Raw genomic sequence first — 23,823 nt, forward strand, 5'->3', positions numbered from 1 at the left:
TTTACCAAAGAAAAAAGTACATATAAAACTTTTGGGAAAGTATTTTCTCAGCATTTACTAATTTTAGTGATGTTAATGAAATAATTTTTTGTGTCAGTCATTAACATTCTATTCTTTCATGAAATACACTTTGGGAAATACCTATCCAAGTAACTATTTTAAATAAATTAACCAATATATGTTTATTGAATGTCAGTATATCCAAGAATAAGAAAGTTGGGACCTCTGTCCCCCTAGACTTTTCTTTTCAGGGGACACAGAAAATAAATCAATAGCCAGGTAAAATGTCTGTTGTGAGTTCTCTGAGAAGATGTACCAGGGAAATATAACAAAAGAATGAGAAGGAATGACCTCTTTCTGATAGGGAGGTCAGACTTTGCAGAGTGGGTTTTAAAGTTGAAATCTGAAGTTTGAGTAGGATCCAGCTCTAGGAAGAGCCAAGAAATACTAGGACAGACACGGAGACTGGAAAGTGAAGAATTTTTGAGATAGGAACCATGTTATATTTGAGGAGTGGGGAGTCCAAGTGTCCGTACTACTGTATATATATTTTATTTGTTTATTTATTTTTTCCTCCAAGCTTATTTTTTAATCTAATAATGAACAAATCATCTTTTCCTCCCCCCCTTTTTCTCTTTTTTTTTAATTGTTTTTATTAGTTGGAGGCTAATTACGTCACAACATTTCAGTGGGTTTTGTCATACATTGACATGAATCAGCCATAGATTTACACGTATTCCCCATCCCGATCCCCCCTCCCACCTCCCTCTCCACCCGATTCCTCTGGGTCTTCCCAGTGCACCAGGCCCGAGCACTTGTCTCATGCATCCCACCTGGGCTGGTGATCTGTTTCACCATAGATAATATACATGCTGTTCTTTCGAAACATCCCACCCTCACCTTCTCCCACAGAGTTCAAAAGTCTGTTCTGTACTTCTATGTCTCTTTTTCTGTTTTGCATATAGGGTTATCATTACCATCTTTCTAAATTCCATATATATGTGTTAGTATGCTGTAATGGTCTTTATCTTTCTGGCTGACTTCACTCTGTATAATGGGTTCCAGTTTCATCCATCTCATTAGGACTGATTCAAATGAATTCTTTTTAATGGCTGAGTAATATTCCATGGTGTATATGTACCACAGCTTCCTTATCCATTCGTCTGCTGATGGGCATCTAGGTTGCTTCCATGTCCTGGCTATTATAAACAGTGCTGCGATGAACATTGGGGTGCACGTGTCTCTTTCAGATCTGGTTTCCTCAGTGTGTATGCCCAGAAGTGGTAGAGGAGAATCCAAGTGTCCGTACTACTGTATATATATTTTAAATGCCATTGAGTACTAGATGCCATTGAAGACATAGATAGGCAGCTCATAAAGAGCCTGACAGACTCATGGTGAGTGATTTGTTTTTCATTCTGTGGAAATGCACCAAAGGATTCTAAACCTCATGACAATCTGATCCAATTTACATTGATGAAGGATGCTCTGGTGGCTTGCTGTCAGGAGAATGGAAAGGAGAGAGACAAGAATAGAAAAAGGGAGATGACACTCAAAGTTACTGAAGTTGTCAACTCAGAGAGAAAAACAGCTTGAACACAGATGGTGACAAACGAGAGGAATAAGAGTGAAGGGATCAAAAGGCAGTATGGAGGAAGAGCTGATGGATGGGATTTGCTAATAGATTTTACATGGAGTCCGAGTCTGATGGAATAAAGACCCTAGTATGACACCTAAGGTTTCTGAGTTTGAGTCATTGGATGGATAATGATGTCATTTACTATTGTGAAAAGTGAAAAAGAAATAGGTTCAGTGAAAAATTCAACAGTTTATATATATATATACACACACACACACATATATATGTACACATATATACATACATACACACACACACACATATATATATATATATATATATTTTAAAGTTCAGGTGCCTTTTAGACATTGTAGAGTTATCACATAGGTAGTGAGCTTCCCAGGTGGATCAGTGGTAAAGAATCTGCTTACCAAACAGAAGACCTGGGTTCCATCCCTGGGTTGGGAAGATCCCCTGGAGAAGGAAGTGGCCACCCACTCCAGTATTCTTGCCTGGGAAATCCCACACACAGAGGAGCCTGGTGGGTTACAGCCCACAGGGTCACAAAGAGCTGGACATGATTTAGCGACTTCCCTTGTGGCTCAGCAGGTAAAGAATTCGCCAAGACCTGGGTTCGATCCCTGGGTTGGGAAGATCCCCTGGAGAAGGGAAAGGCTACCCACTTCAGTATTCTGACCTGGAGAATTCCATGGACTGTATTAGTCCCTGGGGTCGCAAAGAGTCGGACTTGACTGAGTGACTTTCACTTCACTTCGCTTCACTTCACGTTAGCGAGGAAACAGCAGCAGCACATAGGGAAAATAGTAAATGAGTCAGAATACAGAGGAAATGTTGACTTGAGGTGTCTATGTCTAAGTCATTTAAGTAAAGCTTACATGACACTAGTTATCTATGACACAGATAGTGTTAGCCAAAATTGTGGAAGATTTTGAAAAGAAATGGACAAAGATTATTGAGCAGAATCAATGGAAAACTACATCTTATCTATAGCATATCCTTCTGGGATATTTGATTTTGTAGGACTTGGTCTTTCACTGTCTTTGAGCTATTTTGCAACTGTGTAAGTTGTAGGTAGCTGATTGCAGTGAAGTGACTGATTCTTGTCAGGAGATATGTAAATCAACTCTGTCTGTTGGGGGGACAGTTGGGTCTCACACCTAGAGTCAGTTTTGCATAGGTTTGTAAATTTTGTTCTACTTTCAGTTACTCCCTTCAAATAACCCCTTATCGTTTTCAAGATTCCTATTCCTCTTTGAAATAATCTTGTTTATTTCATGATTTAATTATACATTCCTTGCCTTGTCTAACAGAAATTGAGGTCCAGACAGGCACGGTCATTACCTGTCTTTAGTTTGTCACAGCATCCTAACCAGCTAGAAAATGTCTGTTTTTAAAACAAAGGCTAATAAATCTTTTTTTTTTTTTTTAGTTTAAGTGAATAATAACATTTTCACCACCTCTTGGAAAACAATTTGCAAACAAACATGTAAGGTTGTAGTCTAGTTGTAATGCACATGGATGGACAATTATCTTTCTCCTGATAGTATATCTAATTTTTCTGCAAGTTAATGATGTACCTCAGTTTTCTCATTTGAAAAATAGTGATAATAACTTTGCCTACCTCTTAAGATTGTTATAAAAATTAAATGAGCTTCAGATTATTAAACACCTAGAAAATCTACCTTGAATTTAGTACGTGCAGTATGTTTGTTGGACAAAAATAACAAAGTAGATGACTCAAATTATAATTTAAAGATGCAAGTTTGTTTTTTCCTCCCAGCTTTAGTTCTTCCCTATTCACAGGTTCTTTCCATAAAGAAGTATAAAAGTGGATGAAAGCATTTAGTAAATTATTTTCTTCTTTAATTTTCTCTTCGTTTATTATACACTCACAGATGCCATTTTCAAGGCGATTCTTCAAGGTGGTGTTTGGCAAGGTGGCAAGAGTGCATCCTTCAATTTGCAAATCATTTGGGTTCTAAATTATTTGTAATGTTTATTACTCAACCAACATGTGTTAAGTAGCTGGCACCTACATTTAATTGTCTTTTTTGTATATGTATTGCCTATGTTTGTTCATTCATTCGTTTTTTCATACCTTTCGTCCTTTCCCTCTTAATTTCTTTCTTTCCTTTCAACTGGGAGTAGAATCCTTTAAGGATCTTATTTTGGCTTGCCATTCTCTGAAGGATAATTTAAATCTCTTTCTATGCATAGATTTTTTTCTAAAGAATTTTGCACTAGAATAATTTAGATTTCTCTGTATTGTGAATATGCTTGTTCAAATTCTTTGTCATGACATTTCATGCCTCGGGAAGCTGCACTCAAAAACACAGCATCTGAGAAGATGTGAACATCTTTAAAAAATTGATAACTTCTTACATTTCCCATAATTATGTTGTCTTTCCTGGGTTGAAAAAAAAAAAGCCTAGGACAGACTCTGGGAGAAAAAGTTAAGTTCATAACCTCAACCTGACTTGAAAAACTCTTTAGATTTCATTCCTTCTCTGCTTTACTAATCTCATCTCTGATTACATCCCCCATGCACCTGGCATTTAAATTTCATTTATGTATAAGCTATCCTCCAGAATCCTGATACTTTTCTTGCCTCTAACTCTTTGCTCAAACTGCTTTTTTTTTGCCTAAAATATTCTTTGCCACCTTATAAACCTAACAAAAGTATTTTTGAAGCCCACTCAAGTTTCACTCTCCAAGATGCTTCTCAGATACACCCAGGGTTATTTATTTATTTATTTTTAGCATGCCTTTCTTTCTCCTCTAGTATGTATTGTAACTCCATCAGAGCTCTTACTATGATCTTCCTGGAATCAAAATTTCTCTATTTCTCTGTGATTATTTATTTAACTAAACTCGTGAAGAGTAATTTAATTATTAGTCATTATGGAATACATGGACCTGCAGAATGTTTTGCCAGGGTGAGTTTTAACTGTCTGCATGATGAAGGAATCATTCTGCACTAGCTAAAGAATCTAAAGTTGAGGCTGTGTTCAGATTTTGCATACACACTTAAGACGAGCAAACCAACCTCTACTGTTCACTTTCTTCATCTGTAAAATAAGAATAAAATCAGCTTCTTTAGAGAACTTCTGTGGAGATTAAATACAGTAAAATTGTGAAGTTCAGTTCAGTTCAATCATTCAGTCATGTCCCAGTCTCTGTGACCCATGGACTGCAGCATGCCAGGCTTCCCTGTCCATCACCAACTCCCAGAGCTTGCTCAAACTCATGTCCATTGAGTTGGTGATGCCATCCAACCATCTCTTCCTCTGTTGTCCCCTTCTCCTGCCTTCAATCTTTCCCAGCACCAGGGTCTTTTCAAATGAGTCAGTTCTTCACATTTTGTGGACCAAGTATTGGAGTTTCAGCTTTAGCATCAGTCCTTCAGTGGATATTCAGGACTGATTTCCTTTAGGATTGACTGGTTGGATCTCCTTGCAGTTCAAGGGACTCTCAAGAGTCTTCTCCAACACCACAGTTCAAAAGCATCAATTCTTTGGTGCTCAGCTTTGTTTATAGTCCAACTCTCACATCCATACATGACTACTGGAAAAACCATAGCTTTGACAAGATGGACCTTTGTTGGCAAAGTAATGTCTCTGCTTTTTAATATGCTTTCTTGGTTGGTCATGTCTTTTCTTCCAAGGAGCAAGCACCTTTTAATTTCATGACTGCAGTCACTATCTGCACTGCTTTTGAAGCCCCCCAAAATAAAATCTCTCACTGTTTCCATTTTTTCCCCATCTATTTGCCATGAAGTGATGGGACCAGATGCCATGATCTTAGGTTTCTGAATGTTGAACTTTAAGCCAACTTTTTCACTCTCCTCTTTCACTTTCATCAAGAGGCTCTTTAGTTCTTCACTTTTTGCCATAAGGGTGGTGTCATCTGCATATCTGAGGTTATTGGTATTTCTCCCGGCAACTTTGATTCCAGCTTGTGCTTCATCCAGCCTGGCATTTTGCATGATATACTCTACATATAAGTTAAATAAGCAGGGTGACAATATATAGCCTTGACATATTCCTTTCCTAATTTGGAACCAGTCTGTTGTTCCATGTCCAGTTTTAACTGTTGCTTCTTGACCTGCATACAGATTTCTCAGGAGGCAGGTCAGGTGGTCTGGTATTCCCATTTCTAAGAATTGTCCACAGTTTGTTGTGATCTACACAGTTAAAGGATTTGGCAGTGTCAGTAAAGCAGAAGTAGATGTTTTTCTCAAGCTTTCTTGCTTTTTGATGATCCAACAAAAGTTGGCAATTTGATCTCCGGTTCCTCTGCTTTTTCTAATTTCAGCTTGAACATCTGGAAGTTCATGATTCACGTACTGTTGAAGCCTGGCTTGAAATTTTGAGCATTACTTTGCTAGCATGTGAGATGAATGCAATTGTCCAGTGGTTTTAACATTCTTTGGCATTGCCTTTCTTTGGGAGTGGAATGAAAACTGACCTTTTCCAGTCCTGTGGCCACTGCTGAGTTTTTCAAATTTGCTAGCATATTGAGTGCAGCACTTTCACAGCGTCATCTTTTAGGTATGTAATCAATAAAGAATCAAAAAGTACTGGTTTCTATGATCTAATCTTTTCAATTTCTCTCTGTTCTGTACTTTCTGAGTGACATTCTACATACCAAACTTCTTCTTCCCTTCATATATTTATTGACCAAATTTGCTTTGTCTACTACTTTATTTGGTAATATATACCTTCATTTTTCGCAAAGAGTCGGACACGACTGAGCGACTGAACTGACTAACTGAACTGACCTTCATTTCTAATTTATATAGATTTAATATTCAGAAATCCAATGTTACTACTGCTCATACTTGCTTCTTTTGATCAATATAACACCAGTGTAATGATAAGGAAGCAGTCAGTTTTCATTTCAATTCCAAAGAAAAGCAATGCCAAAGAATGTTCAAACTTCTGTACAGTTGCACTCATTTCACATGCTAGCAGGGTAATTCTCAAAATTCTTCAAGCTAGTCTTCAACAGTACATGAAATAAGAACTTCTAAATGTACAAGCTGGATTTAGAAAAGGCAAAGGAACCAGAAATCAAGTTGACAATATCTGTTGGATCATAGAGAAAGAGAGGGAATTCCAGTAAAACATCTACTTCTGTTTCATTGACTACACTAAAGCCTTTGACTGTGTGGATGACAACAAACTGTGGAAAATTCTTAAAGAGATTGGTATAGCAGACCACCTTACCTGCCTCCTAAGAAACCTGCATGCAGGTCAAGAAGCAAGAATTAGAACCAGACATGGAATAATGGACTGGTTCAAAATTTGGAAAGGAGTATGACAAGACTATATATTGTCACCTTGCTTATTTAACTTCTATGCAGAGGACATCAAGCAAAATGCCAGGCTGGATAAATCACAGGCTGGAATCAATATTTCCAGGAGAAGTGTTAACAATCTAAGATATGTAGATTATACCACTGTAATGGCAGAAAGTGAAGAGGAACTAAAGAGCTTTAGATGACAGCGAAAGAGGAGAGTGAAAATACTGGCTTAAAACCATGGCTTCCGGTCCCATCACTTTATGGCAAATAGATGGGGAAATAGTGGAGCAGTGGCAGATTTATTCTCTTGGCTCCAAAATCACTGTAGACAGTGACTGCAGTCATGAAATTAAAAGATGCTTGCTCCTTGGAAGGGAAGTTATGACCAACCTAGACAGCTTATTGAAAAGCAGAGACATCCCTTTTGGACAAAGGTCTGTCTAGTCAAAACTATGGTTTTTCCAGTAGTCATGTATGAATGTGAGTTGGACCATAAAGAAGGCTGAGTGCCGAGGAATTGATGCTTTCACATTGTGGTACTGGAGAAGACTCTTGGGAGTTCGCTAAACAGCAAGATCAAACCAGTCAATCCTAAGGAAATCAACCCTGAATATTCATTGGAAGGACTGATGCTGAAGCTGAAGCTCCAGTACTTTGGCCACCTAATGGGAAGAACCGACTCATTAGAAAAGATCCTGATGCTGGGAAAGATTGAAGGTGGGAGGAGAAGGGGAAGACAGAGGATGAGTGTCAGGGAATGTTTGACGGGAGGATTCCTACGTGCTGTCTCTCATGAGTCCTTTGTCCCTCTTCAAGCGGAACAGCACGCTGCTCCCAGGGACTGAGGTCATTGTGTGAGGCAGGCTTGGGTCTCCTTTAGTAAACATTCTCTTTAGGACAAAACTGCTTAGTCTCGTTCCCCTTTCTTGAGATATAGATTGTGTCCTGACCTTGTGACTACATTACCCCTTGTTCCCTTGGTAACGGTTGCTGTACGTTTGGTTTTCTGATCTCTATCATTCCCGAAAGAAGTTTCTTGTACCACAGCCTATATATACTCATAGGAAAATCATTAAAGCACCTTTGCTCCACCAGAGCTTAGGTCCCCGGGTCTTTTTTGTCTCTTTCTCTCTCTCTCTTTCTCTCTTTCACTTTCTTATCATCGACTCCGTACTACAAGGTTCCGGTCCATTAAAGGACCCCAACAGATGAGATGGTTGGATGGCATCCAATGAACATGAGTTTGAGAAAACTCCAGGAGATAGTGAAGGAAGGAAAGTCTGGTGTGCTGCAGTCCATGAGGTCCCAAAGAGTGGCACATGACTTAGGGACAGAACAACAACTGTGAAAAGGGGAGCTATGTAATGGTTACACACACTAGTGATCAGAACGGTGGAGGGGTGTTTCCAGGGCAGCAGGTATGCTCTAGTGATAGCTATAGAGAGTTGAGTTTTTCTAGTCTAGGTCTTGAAGACATAGGTTGCCATTTTAGGAAGAGAAAGTTATTAAGCACACATAAATGTTGATGCCGTTAGAATACATAAAGATTAGTATATTTTTCACTTTACTGTTTCTAGCACTGCTCCAAAAAATAGGCAGGAGAAGGAAAGTAAGAGAAAAATGATCAAATGTAGACTAGTCTCTTCACTTGCTTATCATACAATATAGCAAAAATCAAAGCAAAGTACACAAGCAAATGTATATGTAATAAGTGACTGGGCAATGGTGAGGAGATTAGAAACAGACTTTTAAAAAAGATGGTGATAAAGAGTAGGCTGTAGTTCTCCAGGTGAGGCTTGTTTTCTTTTAAGTTCTCTTAGTTTCCGTTGAGACCAAAGTCATCTTGCTCTGCTGATTATCATGGTGTATTTGTGGTGCTTCACAGATCACTGGAGAAGGCAATGGCACCCCACTCCAGTACTCTTGCCTGGAAAATCCCATGGACAGAGGAGCCTGGTAGGCTGCAGTCCATGGGGTCGCTAGGAGTCGGACACGACTGAGCGACTTCACTTTCACTTTTCACTTTCATGCATTGGAGAAGGAAATGGCATCCCACTCCAGTGTTCTTGACTGGAGAATCCCAGGGATGGGGGAGCCTGGGGGGCTGCCGTCTATGCGGTTGCACAGGGTCGGACACGACTGCAGTGACAGCAGCAGCAGCAGCACAGATCATAGCTGTAAATAGTTTCCATTACCTCAACTTCCTGGAAACCTGAAATCTCATATTGCCCTGGTCTGAGCTCTTTTCCAGGGAAGCCTGTCATGACCCTCAGTTGTTGGAGATCAGTTTCCAGGCTGTTATTTAATACTGCCTCTGAGCCCCATATCTTCATTCCTCCTGGTTCTCCTAGATGCTAACTCTCTTTTACTTTTTCTCTGTCTCAGATTGTTCAAATAATCATCCTGCTTAGCACTTAAATGCTACAGTATTTTTACATACAATGTCATATTATCCAAATACCTCTTTTTTCATCATTGCCCAAATCTCAGTAGTGCATCTGCAAATATTCAGGAGGAAAATGAGACTTCCTAATTCAACAGAATCTTTGATTCAGTTGGTTTCACCTGCTGTGGAAGAAATGTATTGAGGTTTATGATTTGCATCTTTAGCAGATTTTGCAAATTAAATAAATTCTCCTTTTAAAATTTCCCCAACCATACTTCCATTGCCATATTCTGGTCCTGTGTGTGCTGTGAATATTCAATATATTGTCTCAGTACACAGTCTATTAGCAAAAGGAAATTAAGATTACCTTGCTGAGGCAATGAAATAGCAATAAAGAGCCCCCATTGTTTACTTTAGTGCCAACAAAGTGCTGTTGATGCAGTGGCCTTGAGCAAAGTTTATATATTTTTGTAAAGTAATACTCACTGACCATCTAAGAACATGCTAAGTTGAAGTTCTGTAGCAACATTTGAATAAACAATTTTTTTAATGTTTTCCTTTTAGAATTGTAAATAATTGGATCAAAAATCAGACATTGAGGCAGTTACCAAGTATTTGGTGTTCTAGAGTATATGTCCTTAGAGACCAATTAAATTCAAGAGGTAAATTGATAAAAGCAAAATCTAGCTATGCTTATGAAATCTACACCATGGAGCAGAGCAGAAAGAACTAAAACACACTGATCATTGAGTAATAGTATTACTTTAGAGGTCTTACAAAGAATGTGTTAGGCTCAGTAGTGAACAACTCTTTGCCATCCTTTGGACTGTAGCCAACCAGGCTCCTCCCTTCATGAAATTTCCCAGGCAAGAATACTGGAGTGGATTGCCATTTCATTCTCCAGGGGATCTTCCCAACCCAGAGACTGAATCTGGGTCTCCTACATTGTGGGCAGATTCTTTGCACCACCAGAGAAACCCTGAAGAAGAAGAAAGTTCTACTATATTAAAAAAAAAAAAAAGCTGTGTATTATCAGGTGACATTAAACTATACTGGTCTCTATTGCCTGAAAGCATATCACCTTGAATCTCTATTATATTATGCAGGACATTTCTTTCACAATAAATAAGGCATAAGCCATAGTTATAAGAAATCTTCAATGGGATGAATTCTTTTGTGAACTTCTTCAGTGCTCTTCAATACCAGGAAAAATGTTGGGTTTTTGCCTTGGAAACCTTACAAAAGATGTTGGGATATTTTAGAGATACTGCAGAACTAATCCAGAGATGAAAATTGTTGGGAAAGACAGTCCTTGTGCATGTAGTCTTTTCACCCCAACTCAGCCACATAAAAATGGTTATTGGGCTTGGAGCATATTTTACCTAGAGGTGAAGATCCTCCACATTCTGTGCCTTTTCACCTAGTCTTCTCCTGAAGCATGAGGGCCACAGATCATAACCCCTCTGCAGGGCAGGAATAGGGTGCACACTGGTGTTGGGGAGAGAATCTTTTAGCCACTGGAGAGCATCACCAGCTATTGAAGCTGGTCTTGTTCTTTTTCTTCTCTAGGTAAGTAAATCATTATTCCATCCAGTGCTTGACCACACTGGGGCTCATCTTGGTCCCTCTGATTGCAAGATGCAGTGGGTAGAAGTATTTGAAATTCTACCCCTGGCATTGTAATGATCTTTCCTATCCTCTGGGTAGTTGGAGTATTCCCCTGGGACTGGTAACACATGCATGGTGATCAGTGACAAAAAGCACTGTGACTTTCCAAGTATATATGTTCTGTGAAGGAGAAGGAACTGGGCTCTTACCTGTTTTCACAGATGATGCCTGGTGTTGAGAAAAGAAAGACCTGTCTGTTGAAAATGAAATAACAAAAAGAGAAAAATGTGGTAATTTTTCTTTTAATAAAGTCTCATAGAAATTCTTATTTTTTTCTTTTTTTTTTATTACCCCAAATTTTGCTCTTATCCTTCCATCAAAGAATGGACTTGATAGACCATGAAAATGTTTTCTTATTCTACAGTCATGAGTATCTCATAAAATATCTTCTCTGAGAGCACCAGTTATTCAAAGTTTATTGCTTTAATATCAACAAACTGTATATCATGCATCTTATTTTGGACTAAAATGTTTATTTATGCAAAGAAATCATTATCTAACTGCATAACCATTTTTTTAAACACACTGGTTTTTATACAGCTAAGTTTGCTATTTACTAAAATAGTCAATGACAAATGCTCAGTGTTTATGCTTACTTTCTATGGCATTTGAAATATAAGCTCTATTCCTCTATTTCAGCTTGATTAATTCAGACTCATTATATACTGTGAACTTTTTTACTTGGTAAAATTTGGAAACATAATTATCAAGAGTTACATGCTGAAATCATGTTTGTTTGTTTTCTATTTTTTCTTTTTAAAAATCTTGTTGCTTGCTACAGAGGTTGAGTGTATGCATGCTGTCTCTCAGTTGTATCCAATTCTTTGCAACCATGGACTATTGCCTGCCAGGCTCTTCTGTCCATTGGATTCTCCAGGCAAGAATACTGGAGGGGGTAGCCATTCCCTTCTCCAGGGGATTTTCCCAATCCAGGGATCGAACCTGGGTCTCCTCATTGCAAGTGGCTTCTTTACTGTCCGAGCCATCAGGAAAGCCTTGCAGAGGTTACTAACCTTTATAAGAACTGTTTTTACATGAACATAAAATTAGAAAATTTTTCTTCTCCTCTCTCTTTCTTGGTAGTAAGATGATCTATAGTCCATATTATTCTTTATTTCATTAACTGTAAAATATATATTTTAATGTGTAACTTCATATCACTGCATCTCTTATGCCTCCTGCATCAGCAGGCAGGTCCTTTAACACTAGTGCCACCTCATATTCATGACAGAAGACCTCATATACATAATATCCTGTGAAATACTTTTGAAATCACTAAATAACTTGAAATACTATAATCATAAAAAACATGAATACTTTGGGCTTATGATCCATGCAAAAATAGAGCAAAATTAATAATGATTTTGTGACAGCTCTTTGGATAACAAATAGTATATTTGCAGCAAATAAAAATGTAATAATATAATTTAAAAATTTAAAATACACGTGTGTATATATACACACTAATGCAGTCAAGCTTTGAGATCTTGTGTTAGTTTTTTAGATTCTCTTTGCCTCAATCTTACTCTTTATAAAAATGTGTTATTAATAAAATCTACCACACAGTTCTCTTTTGTGAGTTAAATGAAGGAATGAAAGTAAAATGCTTTAAAGAGTGAATAGCATACAGTGAGGAAATATTATTTATTATTTATGTGAGTTTTTCTGTTCCTGATTCTCAGCATGCAGTACAATATGCCTTGATAACCATACTGGCAAGGAAAAGCAGAATTTTAAAGGGTTGCTAAATGTCATCTTATTGAAGCATTCAAAGACTGTTCTGCAAAAGACTTCTAAACATGATACCATTTCTCAAAACTTAAAACAGCTAGCTTACTTTGCATTATTTATTACTACTACTACTATTATTATTGCCAAACCAGAGAACTATATCTATTTCTAGGTTTGATCTTTCAACTATTAAACCAAGAGAAGATTATCTAGCATATTAATGTTAAGTTGCAAGTTCTTATTATTTGCTTATAATCATATTTTAAACCTAATTTTTATTCAATTTTAAAAGGTATAAACTTAAAGAATGTAAATTTGCAGCTACTTAAAAGATTTGATGCTTATGACATTCTAACTCAACACTGAATATCTCTGATGTACTTTTTATTTATTTGTTGGCTGTATCAGGTCTTAATTGCAGCACAAGGGATCTTCATTGAGATATGCGTGATCTTTTGATGCTTCTCTCTAGTTGTGGTGCCTTGGCTCAGTAGTTGCCGCACACAGGCTTAGTTGCCCCACTGCATTCTGATCTAGTTTTTCATTGTTTTTAAATGCAATCCATAAGTGAGTTTAAGAAACACTGGCATCGACAGCAAATAAAAGGAAAGCGAAATGAGGCATCAGCTACAAGTGGAGGAACTGAGGCTGACTGCAAAGTACTTTGAGAAGTGTCTATTGTGGGCATGGAGATTTACCACCGAGATCCCCCTGCAAGAGAATACTTGTCTTTGCTTTTCAGAATGCTATCAGTGAACAGCATTCAGTTATTAAACTCTCCAGGGATTGCTGCCTTGCCCAAGCTCATGTCCTTCCACACATGGTCAATATCCAGTGACTGATCAAGATGAAAGTATATTAACCTGGCTATTTCTATCACCCATGGGACAACTTTGATGGGGCCACTGCCGCTCTAGATTCCCTGTTGTGTCCCTGAAACAGTTGAGCCTGCATAGTGTTGCGTCCTTCCACCCTATTCCGTATATATTGATCCCAAAGACATTCCCTAAGAAATATGGTCAACCTTAAGCTCCATTTAAGGTTTGCTTCCTAATGTAGGGATAATACAATGGCATCTATTCCAATTTTTCACTTTAAGAATGAAGTTTGTCTCTATCATATATTGAGGATTGAGCTACAATTGATTTTCATTTGACTTTTCATTTTACTCTCTCCAGTTTACAATTCTTAAGCTGAATAAATACTCTGTGGATATATAATAATTGATTAAAACCATTCCTTGAAGGGCAGAGAGCCTGAGTGAGATGTTCATAAGCTCAGTTCAGTTCAGTTCAGTTCAGTTCAGTCACTCAGTCGTGTCTGATTCTTTGTGACCCCATGAATCGCAGCATACCAGGCCTCTCTGTCCATCACCAACTCCCGGAGTTTACTCAAACTCATGTCCATTAAGTCAGTGATGCCATCCAGCCATCTCATCCTCTACCATCCCCTTCTCCTCCTGCCCCCAATCCCTCCCAGCATCAGGGTCTTTTCCAATGAGTCAACTCTTCACACGAGGTGGCCAAAGCATTCGAGTTTCAGCTTCAACATCAGTCCTTCCAATGAACACCCAGGGCTGATCTCCTACAGGATGGACTGGTTGGATCTCCTTGCAGTCCAAGGGACTCTCAAGAGTCTTCTCCAACACCACAGTTCAAAAGCATCAATTTTTTGGCGATCTGCTTTCTTTATAGTCCAACTATCACATCCATATATGACCACTGGAAAAACCATAGCCTTGACTACACGGACCTTTGTTGACAAAGTAATGTCTGCTTTTTAATATGCTGTCTAGGTTGATCATAACTTTCCTTCCAAGGAGTAAGTGTCTTTTAATTTCATGGCTGCAATCACCATCTGCAGTGATTTTGGAGCCCCCAAAAATAAAGTCAGCCACTGTTTCTAATGTTTCCCCATCTATTTGCCATAAAGTGAGAGGACTGGATGCCATAATCTTAGTTTTCTCAATGTTGAACTTTAAGCAAACTTTTTCACTCTCCTCTTTCACTTTCATCAAGAGGCTCTTTAGTTTCTCTTCACTTTCTGCCATAAGGGTGGTGTCATCTGCATATCTGAGGTTATTGGTATTTCTCCCGGCAATCTTGATTCCAGCTTGTGCTTCATCCAGCCCAGCGTTTCTCATGATATACTCTGCATATAAGTTAAATAAGCAGAGTGACAATATACAGCCTTGATGTACTCCTTTTCCTATTTGAAACCAGTCTGTTGTTCCATGTCCAGTTCTAACTGTTGCCTCCTGACCTGCACACAGGTTTCTCAGGAGGCAGGTCAGATGGTCTGGTATTCCCATATCCTTCAGAATTTTAAACAGTTTATTGTGATCCACACAGTCAAAGGCTTTGGCATAGTCAATAAAGCAGAAATTGATGTTTTTCTGAAACCCTCTTGCTTTTTCGATGATCCAGCAGATGTTGACAATTTGATCTCTGGTTCCTCAGCCTTTTCTAAAACCAGCTTAAACATCTGGAAGTTCATGATTCACATATTGCTGAAGCCTGGCTTGGAGAATTTTGAGCATTACTTTACTACTGTGTGAAATGAGTGCAATTGTGCGGTAATTCGAGCATTCTTTGGCATTGTCTTTCTTTGGGATTGGAATGAAAACTGACCTTTTCCAGTCTTGTGGACACTGCTGAGCTTTCCAAATTTGCTGGCATATTGAGTGCAGCACTTTCACAGCATCATCTTTCAGGATTTGAAATAGCTCAACTGGAATTCCATCACCTCCACTAGCTTTGTTCGTAGTGATGCTTCCTAAGGCCTGCTTGAGTTCACATTCCAGGATGCCTGGCTCTACACTATACAGTCAGCACTAACAAAACCAAGAGCTGACTGTGGCTCAGATCATGAACTCCTTATTTCCAAATTCAGACTTAAATTGAAGAAAGTGGGGAAAACCATTAGACCATTCAGGTATGACCTAAATCAAATCTCTTATGACTATACAGTGGAAGTGAGAAATAAATTTAAGGGACTAGATCTGATTGACAGAGTGCCTGATGAACTATGGACGGAGGTTCATGACACTGTGCAGGAGACAGGAATCAAGACCACCCCCAAGGGGAAAAAAAATGCAAAAAAGCAAAATGGCTGTCTGAGGAGGGCTTACAAATAGCTGTGAAAAGAAGAGAAGCGAAAAGCAAAGGAGAAAAGGAAAGATATTTCCATTTGAATGCAGAGTTCCAAGGAATAGCAAGGAGAGATAAGAAAGCCTTCCTCAGTGATCAATGCAAAGAAATAGAGGAAAACAACAGAATGGGAAAGACTAGAGATCTCTTCAAGAAAATTATAGATACCAAGGGAACATTTCATGCAGAGATGGGCTCAATAAAGGACAGAAATGGTATGGACCTAACAGAAGCAGAAGATATTAAGAAGAGGTGGCAAGAATACACAGAAGAACGGTACAAAAAAATCTTCACTACCGAGATAATCAGAAGCTCAAGATATCCAAAATAAAGAAACGTGAAAGTCACTCCTTCATATCCGACTCTTTGCTACTCCATGGACTATACAGTCCATGGAGTTTTCCAGGCCAGAATACTGGGGTGGGTAACCTTTCCCTTCTCCAGGGGATCTCCCCAACCCAGGCATTGACCCCAGATCTCCTGCATTGCAGGTGTATTCTTTACCAGTGAACTACAAGGGAAGCCCAGGAATACTGGAATGGGTAGCCTATCCCTTCTCTAGCAGATCTTCCTGACCAGGAATCAAACCAGAGTCTCCTACATTGCAGGTGGATATGCTACCAACTGGGCTATCAGTTCAGTTCAGTTCAGTTCAATTGCTCAGTCGTGTCAGACTCTGCAACCCCATGAATTGCAGCACGCCAGGCCTCCCTGTCCATCACCAACTCCCAGAGTCTACCCAAACTCATGTCCATCAAGTCAGTGATGCCATCCAGCCATCTCATCCTCTGTTGTCCCCTTCTCCTCCTGCCCCCAATCCCTCCCAGCATAAGGGTCTTTTCCAATGAGCCAACTCTTCACATGAGGTGGCCAAAGTATTGGAGTTTCAGCTTCAACATCAGTCCTGCCAATGAACACCAAGGACTGATCTCCTTTAGGATGCACTGGCTGGATCTCCTTGCAGTCCAAGGGACTCTCAAGAGTCTTCTCCAACACCACAGTTCAAAAGCATCAATTCTTCAGTGCTCAGCTTTCTTTATAGTCCAACTCTCACATCCATACATGACTACTGGAAAAACCATAGCCTTGACTAGATGGACCTTTGTTGGCAAAGTAATGTCTCTGCTTTTTAATATGCTAACTGGGTTTCAGAGAAGCCCAAAATAAAGAATAACTTCATTGAAAAGAACCAAATTTATCACCCTCAAAATTTCAAAGGTGATGCAAAGTATAAATAGACCAAAAAGTGTTCCTTTGCACAGGAGATGCCTATGGAGTAGATCAATAATAAGTTCTTTCTCTTAATATCTTTCTGCAAATGTGTTTACACAAAGGAAAAAATAGAGGGAGAAAAATCTTGCAGAAATTAATAGAGGGAGAAAAATCTTGCAGAAATTTTTCTTTTTAAAACTTTCAAACAATTTACTCATGGGGTGCTCCACTAGCATGTTCTCTTTTTGTCTTTATTTTCTGTATTAATGATTGATCTGTGTTAAGTTGTTATCAGAACTGATGCACTCAGACAGCTCCAGATGGTGGGCAGGCTTGGTTGCCAGGCCTATGATGACCATTATTGCCTGGATCTTTGACCAATTTTGGGGAGGACCTGAGGAAAAGCTACTTTTAACTTTTGTGCCTTTAAGTCAAAGAAAACATAGGTTATGGGAACCAACTTTTAAGGCACTTAAGAATCATTATTAAAAAGTAAGAAAACTGCAAAGACTATCTGTGTCTTATTCTTAGGCTTTAGGTCATTTAATTAAAAAAAAATTGACAAATTTTAAGCATCACCTCAGAATTTTATTAAGATTTAAATATATGAGGTAAGAAAATAAAACAGCCAGTTCTTTTGGCTATATTTTCTAATTTTTCAAACACAGTGGTTATTTATCTCACATAAATAACATTATAGTTATTATTGTTTTCTTTGTAGCAAGTTATTCTGTAGAAGATCATAATTTTGAAGAAATGGCTGCAAAATAATGTTTGAGAAATATTATCACATCTTTTTAGAACTGAATAATCCAATTTATGGCTATACGCATTAGATAAGTATTGATCATTTTAAAGCCCTGGGGAGATGATGAAAGCTTGCCATTAAGTTTTGGAGCCATGAAGATTGTAGCTTATATTCTTGATTAGCAGTTAAATCTCTATTTTATGTCCTTTAAATCTAAGATATTTTCTCTAGAGAATACGGAGACATTTTCAACTCCTCTTCTGTCATTTCGCTATACATGGAGGCAGAAATAGATCAGAAAAATGACACATTTTGTTAAATGTGGTCTGCACTCAAGGGCAATTAGGAAGCTATTTTAGTAATTCTGTTCATTAACATTTGTCTTCCTTGAACCTGTGGAGATAATGAAAGGCAGGCGTGTTCACAATAGAAAAATAGCCTGAAACTGTTGTCAAACATTATGCTTTAAAGTTTTTTTTCTTTTCTTTTTGGCAGAGCCATTTGGAACAGATAATTTTTAAAATCTTAAGTGCATGTTTTGTTGGGTTTTGATATTTTTATCCTCAGTTAATAACTTTTATTCTTAAGCATGTTTGATTGTAGGTGAAAGGCAGACTCTTTGCCCATCGTGCAATGGTTATGTGATGAGTTTAGAGTAAATAATTGCCGTGGAGAAATGCCAAACTAGTTGGGAAAATAACCTCAGAATATTCCTGAATGTGATGTTTCCATTTGGCGAAAGAGGTCTAGTTAGCAAATGTGTGTATGTAACCAAGGCCAGTCAGAAGGATATGGTATTGATTACCCTTTGAGACCAAGTTTCTTTTAAATGTCATGTTCCTAGGAAACACTATGAAAATCAATGACAAATATGGTAGACAAAATTGAAGCCCACTGGGTAATAAGAATTGCAAGTACTGCAAACAACCTTTAAATGTAATAAGTTAGATTATATCTGAGACATAGTTCTGATATTTGATGTGTTGATTGAACAACAAAAGAAGATATAATTTTCTTAGTTCTTTAAGTGCGTTAGCAGTTACTTCCTTGGAGTCAACACCCACCCTTTATGTTGTTTACTTGTTGTAGCCAAGATTTTTATATTGAGTGACCAGTCATTTGTAGACTTGGCTTCCCATGCACAAGTGAAGACCCATTTCTTTCTAATTATATCACCCAGATTCTATTCAGTTCAGTCACTCAGTTGTGTCTGACTCTTTGCGACCCCATGGACTGCAGCAAACCAGGCTTCCTTGTCCATCACTAATTCCCGGAGCTTACTCAAACTCATGTCCATTGAGTTGGTGATGCTATGCAACCATATCATCCTCTGTCATCCCCTTCTCCTCCTGCCTTCAATCTTTCCCAGAATTAGGGTCTTTTCCAATGAGTCAAGTTTTTCACATCAGGTGGCCAAAGTATTGGAGTTTCAGCTTCAGCATCAGTTTTTCCAATGAATATTCAGGACTGATTTCCTTTAGGATTAACTGGTTTGACTCTTGAAACTCTCAAGAGTCTTTTCCAACACCCCAGTTGAAAAGCATCAATTTGAGAGAACAAGATGGTTGAGGAGTAAGTGGATATGGAGTACATCTCTCTCCACAGATACATCAGGGATACACCTTCAGACACAGAAGTGCAAGCAGAACATCAGTTGAGAGTGGATAGGAGTACCTGACTAGTAGAAAAGAATATATAGAACCACACAAAATTCAGTAGGACAAGGAACTAGGGGGAAAAACAGGAGTGTTATTAGGATTGGACTTGCCCTCAGTGGGTTGGGGAACTGAAGCAGGGGTCCAATCCCCACATCAGGGCAATTGTCTGAGTCAGAGGAAAAACATTTAAGGCTGAGAGTGAAACAGCTGATCTTTGGCAGCCTAAATGGAATGAGAATCAGATAGTCCTTGCCATAGCCATACATATCGTGGACAGGGACTCAGGTTCCCTGGAAGGTGCAGCAGCTGGGAGCTGGAAGTTTAGGAACTGTGGAACACTCCCAGGGTGAGGGCTACTGTGGACAGTGGAGAGATGGATGGAGGGGATGTGAGGGAGGAGATTGTGGTGGGAAATGCCTGTGGAGGAGAGCCGGGCAGGCATGGGAGCAAGGCAATACTCTTGAGTCATGTGTAGGGGGTGGAGCGATCACCATAGCCTCTCTCTCCCCACACAGCCAGCACCAGCAGCTGAACAATAGAGAGGTTGGCCCATCAAACGCCTGACATACTGAACTACAGAGTAGGACCCCACCCCAAGTGCCCCTTTAAGTGCCTGACGTGCTGATCTATAGAGGAGGACCCCAGCGATGGGGGCCCTTCTATGTGCCTAATGCACTGAACAACAGAAAAAGACCCCAGGTAAGGGAGCCATCCAAGTGCATGAATAGGCAGAGCTATGGAGAAAGACTGGCCAAAGAGGCTTTCAGATCGCAGCTACAAGAGGCTCTAAAAAAGACTGATAGGGCCATAATGCCTGCGGTGGAAGCAGTCCGTTTCCCTGCACACTTAACACCACCAGGGTCCCCACAAGCCAAGCAGCTGCGCCACCTTCATGCTCAACTCTCACTGGGGCAGAGCTGCCACAGGTTAAAAAGTCTTTATCTCTGCGTGCAGGGTTACTTCGGTCATGTTCAACTCTTTGCAACCCTGTAGACTGTGGCCTGCTAAGCTTCTCTGTCAGGGGAGTTCTCCAGGCAACAATACTGGAGTTTATTGGCCAATACAGGTCACCATACCCATCTAGAGCACTATATTTCCTGCTACCCTAGCTGCCAACTCCTCTGAGTACCTGACATTGCCAGAACCCCTGCAATCCAAGCAACTGAACCACCTTCACACCTGACCCTCACAGGGGCAACCCAAGTATACCAGGGCAGCCTCAGGAGCAAACCCCAGGGGACGATCCACATGCAAAGGTGGAAATAAAACCACAATTCAAACCCAGGGGCAATGTGGCTAAGGAAGAAGACCCCAAACCTTCCCACCAGCTGTTTAAGCTGCAGATTAGATCCACACGATCAACTAGGCAGACTCTGTGTCCATGGAATATATAAAAGGACATTGAGAGCTCCCACAGAAGAAGGTGCACTAGTTCTGATGGCTGTGGACATTGGAGGCAAGGACACACAGGAATAGGACCAGATTAGAATCTGAGCTGCCCCCACAGCAGGTCCAGAGATCAGTACAGTGTTGGAGGGCATCCTAGGGAGGTGAGGTGGACTATGACTCCCAGGGAGAGAAAGGACCCTGACGGCAGTGACTCAAGAAAAACATTTATTATTCTTATGCTTTGACTTGTTCTGTAGATTTTTTCCCTTTTTTTTTTCTCTTTTTGCTCCACTCTGTTGCAGTTGTCGATTTTATTGGCAGTAGAAATCTAATTAAGCTTTTGAGATTTTATTTTTCCTCAGTCACATTTTTTATTGTTGGTATAAACCTCTGCTTCTATGTTGGGCCTTTGCATTTCTGTGGAGTTTTCCTTTTTTTTTTTTTTTCTTTTTTTCTTTCTTCTGCCTTTTTTTTTTCTTTTCTCTTTTTTATAGTTTTAATTTTTATAAACCTATTATATTATTTCTACATTTATTTCTTTGTTTGCTTTTCTTACTGCTCTTTTCCCCTTGCAGTTAATCTTTATATAAATCTTATTCATCTACCTCTATTTAACTGTGCATATCTATTCTTTCTTTCTTTCCTTCCTCTCAACATATTTGTTAGTTTTGTTTTCATTGCTTTATTCCCCACATGGCACCTTGCTTTAGTTTTGTTTTCCAGTTTGTGCTTCAGTTAGTTTTGCTCTTAACTGGTAAATATAATTTTTGATTTCCTTTGTTTGCCAGGTCAATCTACCATATTTTATTTTTGTTGGACTATTTTGACTTTGCTTATCAGTGTTTATATGTATATTCCATTATTTTAATTATTATTTGCCTGATTTTGAAACTGCCATTTGGGGTTAATCTTTGGTTTCTCATTTTTGAGTATTTGTTTTAATTTCACTTAACACCATAACAAACCACTTCTGGAAACTTTGTTCCTGACCAGAGATCAAGCCCTAAGCCTTTGGAGTGGGAGCACTGACTCCAAGGTCCTAGACTACCAGAGAACTAACCCTAGGGAATATCATGTTGTGGGAACTCACACACAGACACCACTTGAATACAAGACCCAGCCGGCATCACCCAACCACCAGTAGCACCCTGTGCAGAACGCCTCAACTAAACAACAAACAAAAGAAAAATATAAACCCAATCATCAGCAGACAGTATTACCACCTAACTCAGCCTTGCCCATTAAAGGAAAAACAAAGAAACAAACAAAAAACTCAGCACAAATCTCACCCTATATGAAGCTTACACAAACCACTGGACCAGCATTAGGAGGGCAGAAACTAAAAGGAAGAAAGAATTCAATGCTGAAGCCTGGGAAAAGGAGACCTCAAACACTATAAGTTAAAAAAAAAAATGAAAAGGCATAGAAATACTGAACAAATGAAGGAACAAATTAGAAGCACAGAAGTCCAAATAAATGAAGAGGAAATAGGCAAATTACCTGAAAAAGAATTCAGAAAAATGATAGTAAAGATGATCAAAAACCTTGAAAACAAAATGGGGAAAATGCAAGAATCAATTAAGAAAGACCTAGAAAAATTAAAGAATGAACATACAGAGAAAAACATCACAATTACCAAAATTAAAAATACTCTTGAAGAAATCGATAGCAGAGTATCTGAAGCAGAACAAATAAGTGAAGTGGAAGATAAAATGGTGGACATAACTTCTGAAGAGCAGAATAAAGTAAAAAGAATGAAAATAACTGAGGATAGTCTCAGAGACTTCTGGGACAATATCAGACACACCAACATTTGAATTATAGGGGTCCCAGAAGAAGGAGAGAAAAAGAAAGGATATGAGAAAATTTTTGAAGAGATTATAGTTGAAATTTTCCACAACATGGAAAAGGAAAGTCAATCAAGTCCAAGAGGCACAAAGAGTCCCATACAGGAGAAACCTAAGGAGAAACACCAAGGCACTTACTAATCAAATTAACAAAGACTAAACACAAAGAAAGAATATTAAAAGCAACAAGGGAGAAGCAACAAATACCATACAGAAGAAACCCCATATACATAACAGCTGATCTTTCAGCAGAAATTCTGCAGGCCAGAAAGGAATGGCAGGATATATTTAAAATACTGAAAGGGAAAAATCTACAAACAAGGATATCATTCAAAAATGATGGAGAATTAAAAAGCTTTTCAGACAAGTAAAAGTTAAGAGAATTCAGTACCAACAAACCAGCTTTAAAACAAATGTTAAAGGGACTTATATAGTCAAGAAATACAAGAGAAGAAAAAAGAACTATAAAATCAACCCCAAACAATTAAGAAAATGGCAATAGGAACATATATATCAATAATTACTTTAAATGTAAATGAATTAAATGCTCAAACCAAAAGACACAGACAGGCTGAAAGAATACAAAAACAAGACCCATATATATGCTGTCTACAAAAACCCACTTCAGACCTAAAGACGTATATAGAATGAAAGTGAGAGGATGGAAAAATATGTTCCATGCAAATGGGAAGCAAAAGAAAGCTGGAACAGCAATCCTCATATCAGACAAAATAGACCATAAAACAAAGAATATTACAAGAGATAAGGAAGGACACTACATAATGATCAAGGGATCAGTCCAAGAGGAAGACATAACAATTGTAAATATTTATGAACCCAACATAGGAGCACCTCAATACATAAGACAAACACTGACAGACATAAAAGGAGAAAATGACAGCAACACAATAATAGTAGGAGACTTTAACTCCCCTTCACAGCAACAGACAGATCATCAAAACAGAAAATTAATAAGGAAACAGAAGCCTTAAATGATACATTAGATGAGATGGATTTCATTGATGTCTTCAGGACATTTCCTCCAAATGCAAAAGAATACACCTTCTTCTCAAGTGCACATGGAAGATTCTCCAGGATAGACCACATCTTGGGTCACAAAGGAAACCTCA

At 38.7% G+C, this 23,823-nt stretch overlaps 1 long non-coding RNA gene across 1 annotated transcript; it reads right to left on the bottom strand.

Moving 5' to 3' along the window:
• Positions 1-6,329: 6,329 nt before the first annotated feature.
• LOC122705592 lies at positions 6,330-21,907 on the bottom strand. The gene is made up of 3 exons (XR_006344148.1): positions 21,802-21,907; positions 9,215-9,217; positions 6,330-6,375 (listed from the first exon to the last, which is right to left on the bottom strand). It is a non-coding gene; the product is annotated as an uncharacterized LOC122705592 (long non-coding RNA).
• Between the last annotated feature and the right edge of the window lie 1,916 nt (positions 21,908-23,823).

The sequence above is a fragment of the Cervus elaphus genome, chromosome 2 (genome assembly GCF_910594005.1).
Source record: "Cervus elaphus chromosome 2, mCerEla1.1, whole genome shotgun sequence".
In the NCBI taxonomy this organism is placed as follows: Eukaryota; Metazoa; Chordata; class Mammalia; order Artiodactyla; family Cervidae; genus Cervus; species Cervus elaphus.